Source organism: Bubalus bubalis, chromosome 4 (genome assembly GCF_019923935.1).
Source record: "Bubalus bubalis isolate 160015118507 breed Murrah chromosome 4, NDDB_SH_1, whole genome shotgun sequence".
In the NCBI taxonomy this organism is placed as follows: domain Eukaryota; kingdom Metazoa; phylum Chordata; class Mammalia; order Artiodactyla; family Bovidae; genus Bubalus; species Bubalus bubalis.
Window position 1 is genome coordinate 145429828 of NC_059160.1, and position 16912 is coordinate 145446739.

At 43.6% G+C, this 16912-nt stretch overlaps 1 protein-coding gene across 2 annotated transcripts in view; it reads left to right on the forward strand.

Annotated features, from left to right (window-relative positions):
• Positions 1–5593: 5593 nt before the first annotated feature.
• The window catches only part of LOC102408956 (core histone macro-H2A.2), a 56592-nt gene continuing 45273 nt past the window's right edge, over positions 5594–16912 (forward strand). The window contains exon 1 of one of the 2 annotated variants that reach the window (XM_044942210.2): positions 5594–5970. The gene's annotated coding sequence lies outside the window, so the exon portion shown is untranslated. The remainder of the gene's footprint in view (positions 5971–16912) is intronic. The other variant, XM_006078084.4, reaches the window with a different exon arrangement.

The window sequence follows — 16912 nt, forward strand, 5'->3', positions numbered from 1 at the left end:
TGAGTTATCAGGTAGATGGCAAGCTTCCTAAGAGAAGAAAACATACCTTTTTGTACCTCTCCTGTGACCTAATCCAGTTTCTTTAAAAGGGCACATATTAAGAAATATTCGATTCCATTCCAAAATCATCCAGTGGAGTATCCGTTTTGTGTAGAGGGATGGGGACAGGGGGGTTTCCCTTCTCTTTCATTTGTTTCCCTCACCTAGAGTCCTCTTTTCTTTCAGTATTAAAGCTAAGATCTAATTTTCAATAAGGGCTACCAGTTGGTGCCTAGAAATCAAGTGGCCAGGACCATTCAATAGTGATTTGCCTTCTTGGCCTCCAAAACCAAATCCAGGGCTTGAGTTCAAGCCCATAGTCCTACCCTGTCCATCAGAGCCGTGCACTACCATGAGGCCATAGCTCTCTGAATGCTTTTACTTTTCTAGAAAAAAACATGTTTCTCGTGCAGCAATCTTAATAAATGCGATTGGGCTCCATTTCTTGGCTTTGAGGTAATGAAAAATTAATTACCATACTTTTACAAGTGATAGCTTCTACTCACAGCACTCCCTTAGAAGTAAATATATCATAAATAGTTACTGTTATACCAATGGCTGGTGGATTGGGCAGCCTGTCGTCCATAAATCCTTTTTCAACAGACATGTTATTTCTTCTGGGGAACAAACAGATTTGTTTTAGATCAGAGAGTCAACTGACAGATGGCCTTTGTAAAAACACACCATTTGTATAAATAAATTATAGTTTTACTATGGGATTCTGCTTGTGTGCAGAAAATCAATGCCCCCATTCTCTAGAATGGGTCTGAACTGTAAAGGGCCATTTCACTGAGGTGTGAGGCCACATCGCACAATCTCCCAACACAGATGCTAAAGTCCAAAGTCTCTAGCCGCACGCTGCCACTTTCCATCAAAACTGTCATGAAGAGTTCTGCCTGGGGGTACTGGGATGATCTCCCAGGGAGCTCCAGCACCAAACAGAGCAAGATACCAACTGGCACACTCCCCTGAGCTCCAGGTTCTGTTTCCATTCAATTTAATGACATCACGTGCCTTATTTCCCTAACTAAAACTCTGCATAATTGGGGCTGACAATGTATTTCCCTTAGAAACATGAAACATTTCATTTTCCTTTACAACATAGCTCATTGGTTAAATGCTAAACCTTTGGTAGGTTTCTTTAAAATCCAAATCAGCCCTTTTTTTTTTTTTTTTTTTTTTTGCCTGGGCTTTCTCCAGTTTTGGTGAGCAGGGGCACACTCTTCTTTGCCATGTGTGGGCTTCTCACTGGTGGCTTCTCTTGCGGAGCACAGGCTCTAGGCGTGTGGGCTTCAGGATTTGTGGGCTCACAGGCTCAGGAGTTATGGCTCGGGGGCCCTAATGCACTGGCTCAGTAGCTGTGGCACACGGCATTGCTCCACAGCATGGGGAATCTTCCCAGACCAGGGACTGAACTCGTGTCCCCTGCATGGCAGGCGGACTTCTATCCACTGCGCCACCAGAGAAGTCCCAAACTGGGCTTAACTCTGAACCTACAGCAGTCTCAGTCACTACCCATCTTATAACGTCCACACATGTAACATACACACCAAATATTTATTTGTTCATATGTGGATGTATATACATAGATATGCATCACACCCACTCATGTAAATCCCCCTTTCAAACCAAAATGTCCTGCATTCTAACTGGCTTCAGTTGTGTCTAACTGGCTTCAGTTGTGTCTGACTCTTTGCAACCCTATGGACCATAGCCTGCCAAGTTCCTCTGTCCATGGAATTCTCCAGGCAAGAATAGCGGAGTGGGTTACCACCTCCAGGGAATCTTTCCGACCCAGGGGTCGAATCTGCGTCTCTTGCGTCTCCTGCTTTGGCAGGCAGGTTCCTTACCACTAGTGCCACCCGAGAAGCCCAAAAGGTCAGGACACAGTATCTAAAAGGACATGTTCTATTGTTGTTCTTAAGAACCAGAACCAGTAAAATGTTTCTTTTGTTAGGGGATGATGTTCATTTTAGCCTGAGACACCAAGAATGCACTTTGCTGGCACAATAATTGCCTATGTGTTCTCTCTTTAGGGATATTATTCACTACCCAAAATGATTAAGATTTTAAAGCCACCAGTTCTGATGAAGGAAATAAATGTTCAACATTAATCATGTTTACAATTCAAAATATAACAACAGGAAAGACTCCGCATTTCTCTAATAAAAAACTTTAACGTCAGATTGCCTAATATTTTCCAGGCTATAAGGTACATTTAGAAGCTGTGTTTGCTTCTTAGCATAGTGGAGAACTGTTTAGCTTGATGTTTTGTGGGCATTCATAACCTCAGGCTTCCAAGTTGCTATTTAGAGTTAGGCCAGTTGGTGCCTTGATGGAATTAATATACCATCTAGAATTGCCTAACTTACATTCAAAGAAGAGCTTAAACCAATGATTTCCATCTGTTTTTATGACACTCCCAGGGAATCTCAGGTTACTTCAAAGGAGATCAGAATTCTCAAATGAAATTACTCTGGACATAGAAATCTCATACTCATGTACTTAGATATGTCAGATAAAAACATACACCTACATGATATAGTCTTCTGGAAGAGGTGAGGATCAGGAAATTAATAAGGTAATTGTATCCCAAGATCTCAGAAGGGTAAGACAATCACAAATTATAATAGCTGTCATAAACCAGATTAGAACTAATCATGGAAAATAAAAGCCCACTAAATTCACACAACATCAAACATTTGGATCACAGAAAAAGTAAAATGGCTTGGAGGGTGGGCAAAATTGAACCTATTTTTAAAATTGATGATTTTGTGGATGAATTACTAGCAGACCCAACAGAATATGAATCTGGTAGCATGGCTAATTCATTTCTTTCATCTCTAAATCATGTGACATGCCTGTCTGTAAGTGAAGAAACAGTTCATCCTGCATCTCAATAAAATGTTTATGAGAGATCCTTGTTGCTAATGGAGTCAACTCACAATCAATGCATTTATTCATAAAATCATGCACACATACAGGTCAAGGGTTAAGAAAATATTTTCATTGCAACGGTAATCAACCAAACATATTATAATCATGCTTTTCACTGACTCCTTGAGGATATGGATTAGGAACGGTCCAAGAGACTTTCGACCTTGTGACCAGTCACAAAATTGCTCTGCTTAAAGCAAATGCTTCCCTGGTGGCTCAGCGGTAAAGAATATGCCTGCAGTGCAGGAGACCCAGGTTCAATCCCTGGGCCAGGAAGATCCTCTTTATAAGGAAATGGCAACCCACTCCAGGATTCCTGCCTGGGAAATCCCATGGACAGAGAAGTCTGGCAGGCTACTTAGCAACTAAACAACAACCACAAAACAAAGAGAACGAGGCTGCCACTTCCTAATTGTAACTGCGGTCAAGTTTCTCTCCCGCTCACTGCCTCAGTTTCAACACCTGTAAAAAGGAGAAAACAACACCCGCCCCATAGAGTTGCTGTCAAGATTACTTGAGTTAGTACTGGAAAAGCTCAGTGCACACAATAAGCATTCAATAAGTGTAAGGTCTTACTAACATTATTTATTATTCACCTTTTCAGAGGCTCCCTGTGTGGGGAGGCCATTGCAGAACTCAAGATTATTGATGAACTCATAATCCTGTTGACTATTTCAAATGTATTTTAACTATACAATATTATCTCAGTGCTAAATTCCTGTTCATGTTCTAAATGTTCAATAATAAATATAGACAATTTAACTAGATCTCCACATTAGGTTACATTTTTGTCCCCTCTACATCCTGAATACTAGATTTTTCCTATCACATAAAGGGTTTGACCAAGTGAACTCTGGGATCTCTTCTAAGAACCAGACTATTATGAAACTGACATTCCCCTGATTCTCTGAATTTCAACTACATCATCTATTTGAAGGAACCAACCAGTATGAAAGGGGAAGGTCCTGTCTAGTAAATTTCTTCGACTCAGCCTTTATCAGAAGAGCATATAACAAAATGCTACGATGAAACAAGTTATATAAACTACACATAAAAATGACCATGCGTACATTTTTATTGGGAAGTTATAGGGAGAATGTGAATCTAATATATATTGATGAATTATTCAGCTCTATCTCAGTCAGCCTGGCTGCCTATGTCACAGGATAGGAGGATTTTTGAAGCACTCCCAGAAGGCTCTTGAGCCCTCTTGAATGTTGGCCTGGAGGTTATTTCTGATCAAGTATAGGCATCAGAAATCTATACAGTAGGGGAGGTAGGGGCTTCCTGTAGGAAGGGAAAATCGAAACCATTATGAGATGCCCCAGGGGATCATTTTTAAACTCTGTAAACATGTCTTAGGAAAAGAGAACTTTGTCCTGACTAGATTCTGACCTGGAAAGTGACCTTCAAAGACAAAGAACAGTGAAGTCATACACAGGGAGTGTAAAAGAGTATGAAGGTGAAGGAAGGAAGTCCCAATGAACAGAGACCATTTGGGTCCAGGAGACTTTGAGAAGCCATGTGAGAGTTAAAGAGAGAGAGGTTTATTTATACCTTTATGATACATTATAATCTTTTGGGAAATAAACCAATGCTCAAAAAACCCTTTGAAGCACATTTGGTTTAATGTGCTATCTAATTCCATCAACAGCCCTGATTAATTAGTATAAATCCAGAGGGTAATGGACATTTGGGGTCTTCCCACTTAAGTCTATTGGAGGCTTTTACACTGAAAGATTGCTTAAACACTTATACATTAATAGGATCAAATACACGTAATATTACCAAATGGAAGAGGCTTTGAAATGCATCCATTTGGCCAGTGTTGGAGAACTGTGTTTTCCTGTGGGTTTCTCTTTCGTGAAGACATCAAAAATTTGCCTCTCCTTTTGTCAATCCTTTGACTTACCAAGAGCAGGAGATCAGAGGAAACAAGGATGGCCCATAGCAAGTTAGCTTTTCCCACTGAAATAAACAAATTCCTTTGACTCAACCCCCCTAGCCATGGAGCCCTAGCTAACGTAATACAAAGGACAGAACTGGCTTCCAGTAGAACAGAACTACAATAAATTCCATTTTCACACCTGATATTGTCCACCACACCCCCATAAATGTATTTTTTTCCAGAAACTAATAGAAATTGGTCTTTAAGACAATAGCCTCCTGCTAGTCTTAATACCTACAAAGAATACAAAATAACACCCTGTAAAGGCAACTGAACTAAAAATTATGTCCATGCACACAGTCTTACCCATGAAAACATACATCTGCTACTCCAAAGAATATGCAGCACTGGATTCTGTCTTAATTTATAAAAAGCTAAAAGGCAGGCATGGATATAAAGTCTTAGTTCTCGTGGCTGTGGCCACCCAACGCTATCGTCCCAGTGGTGGACACAATCGTTAATGTATTTATTATTCTTTAAGGACACGAGACATTGGAAAATGGCATTTTTCCCTTTCACCTTCTAAGGCTTTCCCCAGGACTACCAGATGAACGCCCACGCCACCTTCTTCCACCAAAGGTGGATCCCGCTAACAGGAGACTCTGGATCGAGACCATAGCGCCTCAATCACCAGCTCTGGGGGAAGCCTCATCTTAGCAAGTAGCCCTCAGCGCATCCAGCGGATCCGCCAGCTAAGCGGAGACCGCGCGGTTTGATCATTAATGCTCCTGAAGGACAATAGCTCATCAAGCCCCACCGAAAGCCCCGGACCCGTCGCGGAGCCTGGGCTGGCGGGGGATGAGGCTGAGCGACTCCTCCTAGAGGTGGTTATGTGGAGAAGGAGCAATCCCTTCTCCCTCCTCCTCCTCCCCCCGCTACTATCCGCGGCCCGGAGAACTGCCGCTTGCCGCCATTGACACGCACAGATAGAACCCAAAGAAAGGCAAAGAGTCCTGCCCGGCACCGGCGCCGCGCCGGCCGAACCTGCGCCCGGGAAGCGGCGCGCGGAGGGCACCGGGCGCCCGGAGCAGGCGGCGCAGCACCAGGTGAGCCCGCCATGGCGGTGGCATTATTGTTCAGGGGGCTTCGGGGTCTGGAAACAAAACGCGCCGCGGGGGCAGTGCAGGGGCCGGAGAAACCCCCCTGCCCCTCCCCGCTGCCCAGCCCCTGCGGGCGCTCCCCGGAGAGCCGATCCTTCCCGCAAAAAAAAAAGAAAAAGAAAAATTAATAAATCAAGCTGCCCAACTTGCCTTCTCGGGAAATAAAGGTGGGGGGGGGGGGTGTTGCTAAAGAAGCGGTAAAATTCCTGGGGCCGGCGAGGAACCGGGGGCATCTTGGGCGACGAGGGAGGGAGGAAGGAGAAGGGATGCGGGGTCCAGCCGCCGGCCCCGGGCGAAGCTGGACCCGAGGGAGCGGAGGGCTCCTGGGGATGCGGAGTTGGGGGCGCAGAGGGAGAGAAGGGAGGCGCCCGGCTGCAGAGGAGGGCTAGTCCGGGGGCGGTGGTCTGCGCAGGGGCCGGGAGAGCCCGGGAAAGGCCGCTCTGGGGGCCTCCGAGGGTGCCCAGGTCGGGCGCCGGGTGCTCCGGGCTGACAATGGAAGGGGCGCGGAGGCGCCGGGTGGAGGGAAGAGACCGGGGTCCGGGGGCGGGCCGCGCCAGAGAAGGTCAGGCCGGGGACGCGGGCCCTGGGGGCTAGGGTCTGGGGCTGCCGCGCGGTGAGCGGGGCGCCGCGGGCGGCTGCGAGCCCCGGGCCGGTGCGGAGGAGGGTTCGGGGCCGGGCACTCCCCTCCGGTTTCCTTTCCGGGGCGCCCGGTGCCGACGCGCGCGCTGCGCTTTCCCCGGGAAATGGCGGCCCCTCCGCCGCTCGCTTGGGCAGTCCCAGGTTCCCGCTTTGCGCGGGAAAATAATAATAATAATTAGGGTGAAAAGGAATAAAAGTAAAGTGTCTACGACTCAGGAAAGGGCTGCGCCGGGCGCCAGATGCGGAGCGAATCGCGCGCGGGGCGGGGACCAGCCCTGCCTCCCCGGGCGCCCAGCCCGCTCTCCAGGAGCACCCTAGTTCAGCCTCGCCCGCCTCCAGAATTCCGCCCGCGGGTGTCCTTCCCCACCTTTCCTCCTGGGGGCGCCCTCCGCTCCTGCCCTCTTTGTTCCACACAACAACGGCCAGGGCACTGAGCCTCTAAAGGCCCAAACGCGCCTCCTGTTCCAGTCGTTTCCAGACCCTGATTATTCCTGGCCTGAAATCGGCCGCCGCGGACTTGAATTAAGCCTGGTCACTGCCGGGTTTATTGGCAATGGCCCCAGGGTGGGCGAAGGGATGAAAGGGACGAGGATAGGCTGAGAAACCACAGCGCGGGTCCCTGTGTATTTTAAGGGGGTGTATCAGGGACCACAGCCCCGAAGCCCTGATGGTAGGCTAATGGCAGTTTGGGTTTTCCAACAGCGCTAATGAACTAAAGTATTAGCCTTTCTAGCCTTTCTCCAGCCCAGGGGAATTCAAAACCTGGCCTAGGTCTAAGCCCCCTGAGACCTCAGGGGCCCATTCCCCAATCGGTCCAGCACAGCAAACGACTTCCTCATTTTTTTCATTTGTTTTTGTGTCGAAATGCAATTGTACCCTCGCTGGGCTGCGCAGTTGCTATTGAAACGGTTCATTAGGTGAGAGAAAAAGAAACACTATTAAGAGCGAACATGTGTCTTCCTGTATGTTGTTTCTTATTTAGGAGCAGTTCCTTTGTGAAACGCAAACCAAGTTACATGTAATTCTCAATGAGTTCACATTTGGCTGAAAGCTATCTCTTACCCCTTTGTAAAATTCTTCTTGTTTTCAAATTAATGTCAGAACACCAAGATTTGGAACTTCACTAGTCGGTTTTTAGAATTGCTTTAGCTCAAGATTATCATATAAATAAATATAGGCACTGCTTGGAGGGAAGTTTCTCTTGAATCACGTAATTCACACCTTTAAAACCCTTATTTCCTGTATCCACATTTCCTTTAAAAATAAGCCCAGTTCTCACTCTGGTTTTTCCTACCCTGTCACAGTTCCTCCTCACCCAGATCCATTTACTGCCATACTTTGGACATTATTAATGGTTTCCTCTATTTCAAAACCCTGTAAAAGAATTTACCTTCTTGGATCCAGAATGTTCCAAAGACTGTGACCCTGCTCCCTCACTATTCTGTCTTGTCTAGTTCCCGGGGGTTTTGAGGCGCCTTTGGTCTCCTGTTTCCCAGCGGGTGGGACACCCTGCTAGCTATTGTCTGAGATAACCAGGTCTGTTTCACTGCTTCCTGCCAGCAAGGCGGGAGAGAATCCTGTCTTAGACAACTTTAAATGAAAGATATCTATAACTTGTTCAGGGAGGAGGTATGTGCAAAAAAAACCCACAACCAACTTTCTTAGAATTTTTTTCATTCTCAAAGTTAGATGCTATCTTGGTAAATGCTCTTGAAAAGTGTATATTAACCAGAGGTGAACAGAAAACTTATGGTTAGAGAGCATTCAACAAGCATTTGTGAAGTACCAGTTATTAAACCCCACTGGATGGCGGAAGAATTCCAAATATGAGGAGATCCTAGACCCTGCTTTCAGAGCGCTTACACCCCCAAACCTAGGAAATAAAATATATATGAAGGTAAAAGAAGGGGAAAGGAGATTAAGATTGGCAAACTCATGGGAAAATGGGTACTTTTATATACTGCTGACAGGTGTGTAAATTGATATAGCCTATTTGGAGGGCAGTTTGGCAGCATTAATAATGTGCACATTCTATGACCCAGCAATTCCATTTCTCAGTATATATCGTAGAGAAGCAGGCAAGCGTGTACACATATTATGTTATTCCCTAACATGGCAGAGTTTTGGTAATTTTGAAATTGAAAAAACCTAATGGCCATCAGTAGAGAATGGCTGAATAAACTCTACATCTTCTTGGAAATTAGGAAATGGTTAAAAAGAATGAAGTATACCTATATATACTGAGACAGAAAGGTCATTGAGACTTATTATTAATGAAAAAAGCAAATTGCAAAACAATATATATTGAATGGTACCACTTTCATGAAAACAAAATAAAACCATGAATTTGTATAAGTAAAAATGCATACATAAATGGATAGGAAAGGTGTAGAATAAGACACCCACTAAGAGAGACAAGAATTAAAGGGATTGTGGAGGAATTTAGTCATATTAATCATACCCGTCCGTAACCATTGTTATAATATTTGAAATTTTACAACTTGGATTAATCTGTATGTTGCTTGGATAGCTAAACACAATTAATTTCAAAGTGATTGATAATATGTAATAAAAGCCATAATTAAAATGCTACAACAATTTTTAAAGGGAGAAAAGAATTCTAAGCTGGAAGGGAGGGCTTGGGCAAGGCTTCACAGAGAATGTACCAGGATTGGAGAGAAAGAGGGAAAAGAAACAGGCAGGAGAAGGAAACCTAATGTAGATGCCAGGCTCTAGCTGGCACCTCCTCTTTCTTTTGCGTGATGATGTACATTCCCTCACAGGCTGAATCCTGGCCTGTCCTGCCTGCCCAGGTGCAGGCTGGGGAGTGAACTAAATGAACAGGTCACAGTTGCTTTCATCGCTATGATTCTGCTGCTGCTAAGTCACTTCAGTCGTGTCCAACTCTGTGCGACCCCATAGACTATGATTCTAGGCATACCTTAAGTTAGATGTAGAAGGAAAAAATGAGGACATGAGTCCTAACAGTGGTATTGAAAAATGGCATTTTGAAAAGGAATGTAGGGGGCACTTCCCTGGTGGTCCAGTGGTTAAGACTTCGCCTTCCAATGCAGGGGGTGTGGGTTCGATCCCTGGTCTGGGAGCTAACATCCCACATGCCTCAGGGCAAAAAAACAAAAACAAAATAAAACAGAAGCAAAATTGTAACAAATTCAATAAAGACTTTTTAAAAATGGCCCACGTCAAAAAAAAAAAAAAAAAACTTAAAAATAAATAAAAATGGAAAGGAGTGTGGTGCAAACAAGGATGGGGATTGATTTTCCTCTGGATACTCAATGAGATATGAACTGGGAAGTAGGTTGGAGGGAAAAGTGTTTGAGAAGGTGATCCATTCCCTCTCCCCAAATATTACAAAAGGAACCCCAAAATACTATGCAAGGTGCCAGTGGGGATGAAACATACAACAAAGGGTATGAGAAACAGCCCCAGATCAGGGTTCCAGAAGTGGGGCTGAGGGGACTTGGTCTGGTCTCACACAGACTGTAGCCATGGACAAGTTGTTCAGTGACCACCACCCCTCATTTTATTGTGGCAAAAATTGGGGAGGGGGTCTAAATGACTAATCACTCAGGTCCTTTTCAGCTTTAGGTTATGATGTTGTGAGATCTTATGGGTCTAACATTGTGATGCTTGTGAATTCCCAGGAAGATGGAAGATGGGAATATGAGATTAGAACGAGACGGGCCCCAGGTGCCAGGCCTTGAGGGAAACAAAAGCATTCCCACAGAGCGTGTGGCTCTTGGTGTTCTCCCAGGATTGTTTCCTTTCCACCCCTTCACATTGCCTCCTAAGAGCAATGAGAGAAGCAGAAAGACATCGCTGAGTTTTAAGCCTCATGTTATACACACATCCAGCACTGTACTATAATAATAGTCGCTTTTGAATTAAAATGTTAGCCTGCATTCTATAAAAGTAGTCTCTGAAACTTTCTTTTGTGGAAATAAGTCATAATAGCTAATGTTTATTAAATGCCTTCCTGCCTGCCAGGTAACTGTTCCAAGCATTTTATATGTATCGATGAGTTTCATTCTTACAACAGCCCTAAAGACAGGTACTGTTGTTATACCCATCTTGCAGAAAAGAGAGGTTAAAATGTGCCCAAGCTCACGGCACAACTGGTGGGTGGTGGACTTAGGACTCCCACGCAGGCAGTCTCACTCCACCAACCACATCCTCCTGTGTGCGCGGAGAGAACAGGAGGCACCAGCATTCCACTGATTCTCAGATTATGTTCGTTTTAAAGTTTTTTTAACGTTATTGTATGCAAATTTTCTGTTAAAACTCTTCTTTATGTCACTATTTTACCTGACTGTGTCAATAAAAGATAAAGAGCATCAGATTGAACCACATCACACTGTACTTTAAACTGTCTTTGTCATGAAGTATTAAATAAGATAAATTTGGTGGTTTCTCTGAAGCCCTTACTGTTCATTTATCCATCTCACCATCCATCATACTTTGCCCGATTTATTTGACTGGCATTGCCAATTTCAACTTGGAATGGAGTAAGTATTTCAAGTCAAAATTCCCATGCTTTGACAGAACGTGTATGGAAACAGGCATAGGACCACCAGCCTCGTACAGGGATGTTTATTTCAGCTGATTCTGTGATGCCACAAGAATTAAGTACAGCAATAGTATAGTTTAGGTCAAAGTTGCAACACATGGTCTGACCAAAGATTTGAAGATCATTTCTGGATATGAGAAGTAGTCCTTACAGTTCCGATGCCTAAATGTGGTTATTTCCATGACAACAGGATAAAAGTCTAACAGAATGAAATAAAACTTTCTGGGAAAACCCAGGCCCTGTGTTCACTGGTCTGGCCTCAGTAATGGTTCATACACAGAACTGTGTAACTTGTATTTTTGCTGCCTTCACTGCTCAACAAAACCATAACAGTAAATAGTGGTGGTAGACTAGAGGTAAGTTCCAGTAGCTCATACCACATAAACTTTTAGATCAGACGATAATTCACTGGGTTCCCCACCAGAGCACTAAACTTCCAAATCAACCGGCCTTCCAGAATTTCAGTAAGGTGGTCATCCACTCAAGCACTGCCCCCTGCTTCTAAACTGGATTTTCACCCCTGGCTATTCTTTAATAAACAGTATAGATCATTGTCTTGGGGTGGAAAAGAAACAAGCCATAAAACTCAGTCAAGTTTTTCAGGTCTGCGTTTTCTTTTCTGTGGTTATCATGGGTGATGGAATAGTGACTTCAAAGGAAAGATCACCAGCATATGATTTAATTCTACCAATTGTTCCATTTCTAGGAATAAAGTGACAGATGGGGGTGGGGGGTCAGAAGAAGTGACATTTTAAGCACCTTCCTAGAGTAGCAGCAACTTTTAGGTCAGAAAGGACCTCAGAGGTCCACTAGCACCATGGTTCTCCAGTGGAGTACCACAGGCCCAGAGTTCCTTGGAGGCCCAAGACAAAGGGTGGGGCCCAAGCCACCAAGCTTCCCAGGCCTTCCCCATTCCAATCCACATAACTCCCCCTCTTTCTGTGTTATATATATTCTGAAAGGTTTTTCGTTTGAGCAAAAGAGAGGTTCTGAAAAATTAACTGATTTGCCCGAGGGCCACAGCTGGTCGATGCAGACCTGGAATCCTTCCATTGCCCCGCCATAATGCACACTGTGAGGTCTAGCTTGTTCCACCCGCAGATAGAATGGCACCGTATGGCTGGCAATCTCCTTACTGTTGCAGGTGATACAACCTGCCAGGGCCCCAGACTATGGGGGACACTCACCACTTTGACTAGGGAGCAACACTGCCTGTCACCAACATAGAACCGAAGCAACAGTCCCCCAGCCACTGTTGCCCACAAGGTAGCCACTGCCTGAGGACTGACCATAAGGAACACAAGGTGGGGAGAGGCAGGCACAGGGAGGGGTGGAGGAGGAGGGGCTCCAGGACAGCTGCCTCTGCTCAACATGCAGTCTGTTGTAGCTGTGAGAGCCCGCAAGTGGCGCCACCTGTATCCTCAGTGGCCCAAGAGTATTGGATGTATCTGGAAGCCCCTGGTGGGTCAGGCAGCACAAGGGGCTGCAGCCCACTCACTGATGGACTGGTCCACTCACCCACCACCAAAGGAGGCTACATCCCCTTCCCTCCCACTGAGCAGCTCATCTGGGTTCAAAGCTAGTCCCCTGCGAGGACAGGTCACTGTTATAACAATACACCTCACTGTTAATCTGAAACTACTCGATTTTAAGGAAACAGGGTAGCATGCCCACTGTTGTGATTTGTTAATTCTCAAAAGAGCAAAAAGACAAAACCAGGCTGGACCCAGTGAAGGGTTTTCTTTTATTATGTTTTCTGTGAATAAATAGATTCAGGAAGGCAAACTGGTTCATTTTCTTCTGGGATGTGCTACTAACTCAGAATCGAAGAGAATTCAAAGTATTTTTATTCATTCATGTATACTCATTTCTCATCTAATTAATACCATAGGTGGCCAAATGTATTTACATTAGAAAGAAACAGAAGGCTAATAACAAAGAAGAAGAAAAAAAATCCTTAACTCTGGTGCAATGAATACAAAATGTTTTAAGAGTCACCAGAGATTATTGAGGAATATAAATTTTCTTATCCAGAGATTGTATGAGACTCGGGGCTTCCTGGTGATCCAGTGGTTAAAACTTTGCCTTCCAATGCAGGGGGTGCCGGTTCCATCCCTGGTTAAGGGGCTAGGATCCCACATGCCTCATGACCAAAAAACCAGAAACAATGTTGTAACAGATTTTTACTTTAAAAATGGTCCACATCAGAAAAAAATCTTAAAAAGAAAAGTCACCATGTACTACAGTAGCAGCAGATAACCTAAGTCCACTCCACATCGGCTCCATCCCACGCTCTGCTCTCCATCCCTTCTAAAATGTCTCAGACAGCCGCATATCTTCTGCCTCTGAATTAGAAAGAATGTGCTGGCAGTTGATTTTCCCGCCAGATTATTCCAGGACATGACTTGAAATGCTTTCTGAAACGGGACTGATTTGTAATCCGATAGTATAATTTAAATAAATTGGGTTAATGCTTGGTTCTAACGTTCGTGGTTGGTTAATTTAGTTAATTTGATCCGTGTCATCCTGATGAAATTGCATTTGATATAGCTCTTTACATTATAAATTGTTAATGCGCTTTAACATATATGACGATAAAATTATTGACTCTTCTCATTCACTTAAAGGTGGCCTTGGAAGAAAATGGTTTGGAAAGTATTACTTGTGCAATAATGATTTGCCCTTGGAGTTCATAAATGGAAGTGTAATAGAGCAAGTGATTTAGCTAGCTCTACTGAAAATGGTTTTTACAGCTACAAAATAATACTAATAAACTACTATTATTTTAATACAGTACTTACGGTAACACACTGAAATATGTTAGAATTTTATCAGGTATGAGACTGGAATTTTTTTTTCTACCCTTTAAAAACATATTTCTACATACAGTTAATGTATTTACATTGAATTCCCTTATGTCCTACCTAATTTTATTTCATCTCATTTTATTCTCCCAAAGGATAGTTTTGAAATGACAAAGTAAAGATGCTTATTGCAGGATCTACTTTGTTTTTTCATAAATATTTACAATAGAAAATATTCTGAAGCACAGTACGACAGATTAGGGAAATATCATGGGAACTGAAGATGAATAAATTGAATAAATTTCAGCAGTTTTAAAACGAATCCATTAGGGGATGACACTATGAATTTCATGATTATAAACGTTACAGAAGTTTGTTTTTAAATTTATTTCTATCATTCAAAAGCGAGAAGACCTCTTAGTTCTAGATTTAAAATAATGTATGTATAAAAGCATTTTGATTTATATACTTCTGAAGGGAATGACCTCAAAAGAGTATTTGAAATAAACTATCTTGATAGTCTAGATCCTTCGTCAAGGTGGCTCATCAGCCCAATCAAACCACACCTGTGACACACGCCTGTAATCACTGCTGCCAATCTCAAATGCTGAGTGCTGTCTGTTTTTAAAAGACGGTTTGCTGAAGCTCAGAGGCAGAAAAAGTGGTCCTTTAAATCAGAATTGCTGGCGGCTGCTAACAGGCCATCTTGCCAGTTGGCTACTTTGTCTTGTTCCTCATCAGTTTGTATGTAATAAAAAACTTCAAGAAGTTGGGGCATGAAACTTAGTTTACTCTCGATCAGCTATTTATGCTTGAGAAAGAACTTATTTAAATTAAGAAAGATACTGGTCTAAAAAGAGCTTCTCTGGGAGCTCAGCTGGTAAAGAATCGCAATGCAATGCGGGAGACCTGAATTCGATCCCTGGGTTGGGAAGATCCCCTGAAGAAGGGCATGACAACCCACTCCAGTATTCTTGCCTGGAGAATCCCCATGGACAGAGGGTTGCAAAGAGTTGGACACATCTGAGTGAATAAGCACACAGCACACACATTGTTCTAAAGAAACCAGATTATTTTATCTTTTCATGAAGGCAGTCAGTGTATTAAGTAAAGTTTGCTGTTTCTCACCAAGAGCAATTCATTCAATAAGGGCAAATGCTTGCTTAGGATGTTTTCTTTCCTTCCACTCCTCCCATCTGGGATTACAGTATAGTTTTAAATATTGTTTATAGGAATTCCATATGCTACAATTATGCAAATACAGACACACTGAATCTAATTCTACTAGTGAGTCTTATACAATCTTTCTTTTTGATGTGGACAGTTTTTAAAATCTTTACTGAATTTACTGGCCTTCCCAGGTGGCCCTACTGATAAAGAACCTGCCTTCCTGTGCAGGAGACATAAGAGACACGGATTCAATCCCTGAGTTAGGAAGATCCCCTAGAGGAGGTCATGGCAACCCACTCCAGTATTTTTGCCTGGAGCATCCCATGGACAGAGGAGCCTGGTGGACTACAATCCATGGGGTCAAAAGAGTCGAATGTGACTGAAGTGACTTAGCACGCTGAAGTTATTACAGTATTGCTTCTGTTTTATGTTTTGAGGTTTTGGCCGAGAGGCATGTGGGATCTGAGCTCCCTGACCAGGGATCAAACCCAAGCTCCTTGCGACAGAAAATAAAGTCTTAACCACTGGACTGCTAGGGAAGTCGGAGTCTCCTACAATGTCTTGATAAGAAATTTTATATTCCTCAGTTGTCTCAGGACCAATTAGTTTCCACTGACTCACCTGGTGATGAAAGTAAATCTGAATTTTTCAATATGCCATTCTTAATCACAAAACTCTTGAGCTTTTTCTCTTTACTGGTATACTCATATCTAGGCTAATTCACAAGTGATGTTTGTTAAGATGTTAAATTAAAATGACATTTTGATTTCCGGTCCTAAGTGATGGACTCTGAGCACCTGAGCTTTCCTAGAGCACATGAGCTTTTCCTCTGGAGCCCACAGAAATAATGGTAAAAGACGTACAAAGAAAATAAGCCCTTCGCAACCAAGCAGTGGGGGCTGGTGATGGTCATCTGCAGATGGGAGGGAGATTTCAGCAAATTTCTTTCTGTGACTGAAAGCACATAGAAACGTAGATGGCATCACAGAAAGAGCCACAGCTAAGAATAAAAACAGGAGGGAGCTGCCCTGAAGTTGGGCAGGATGAAAAATGGAAAGTCATTGAAGGTCTGTCTCCAGAACAGCTAGGTGAATGGGTCTCTCTCCCTCCCCTACTCCTAGTAGGGCTTCTGTCAACCTGGCATTTATCCTCCAAACTGACAATCTGAGGTTTCTTCTCTAAAGAAACTGAACAATTGCAGAGCAGATCTAGAATCTGGAGGATGGGTATGGCTCCACCAAGTAAAACTCTCATTCTGGCATTTGAGGGCTCTCAGTTCCTAACCAGGCATCCTAAGATGATGCCTGCTAGTTGGCATGCCCCATGCATGTACCCTGAGGTCCCAAACAGGAACAGTGCCTGCCAAACAATAGCTGTGGAAAGCTTTTCTGTCTGCCTGTAGTAAGCAACCATGTCTTTCATTCTTTAATATGAATGCATGCCCAAAGATCACCAGACATGGTAGGAAAGCCAACATGAAAAAGAAAGGTGAAATAAATGGGACAACTGAGTCAAAAAACGTCAGATGACACCACCTTTAGGGCAGAAAGTGAAGAAGAACTAAAGAGTCTCTTGATGAAAGTGAAAGAGGAGAGTGAAAAAGTTGGCTTAAAGCTCAACATTCAGAAAATGAAGATCATGGCATCCAGTCCCATCACTTCATAGCAAATAGATGGGGAAACATGGA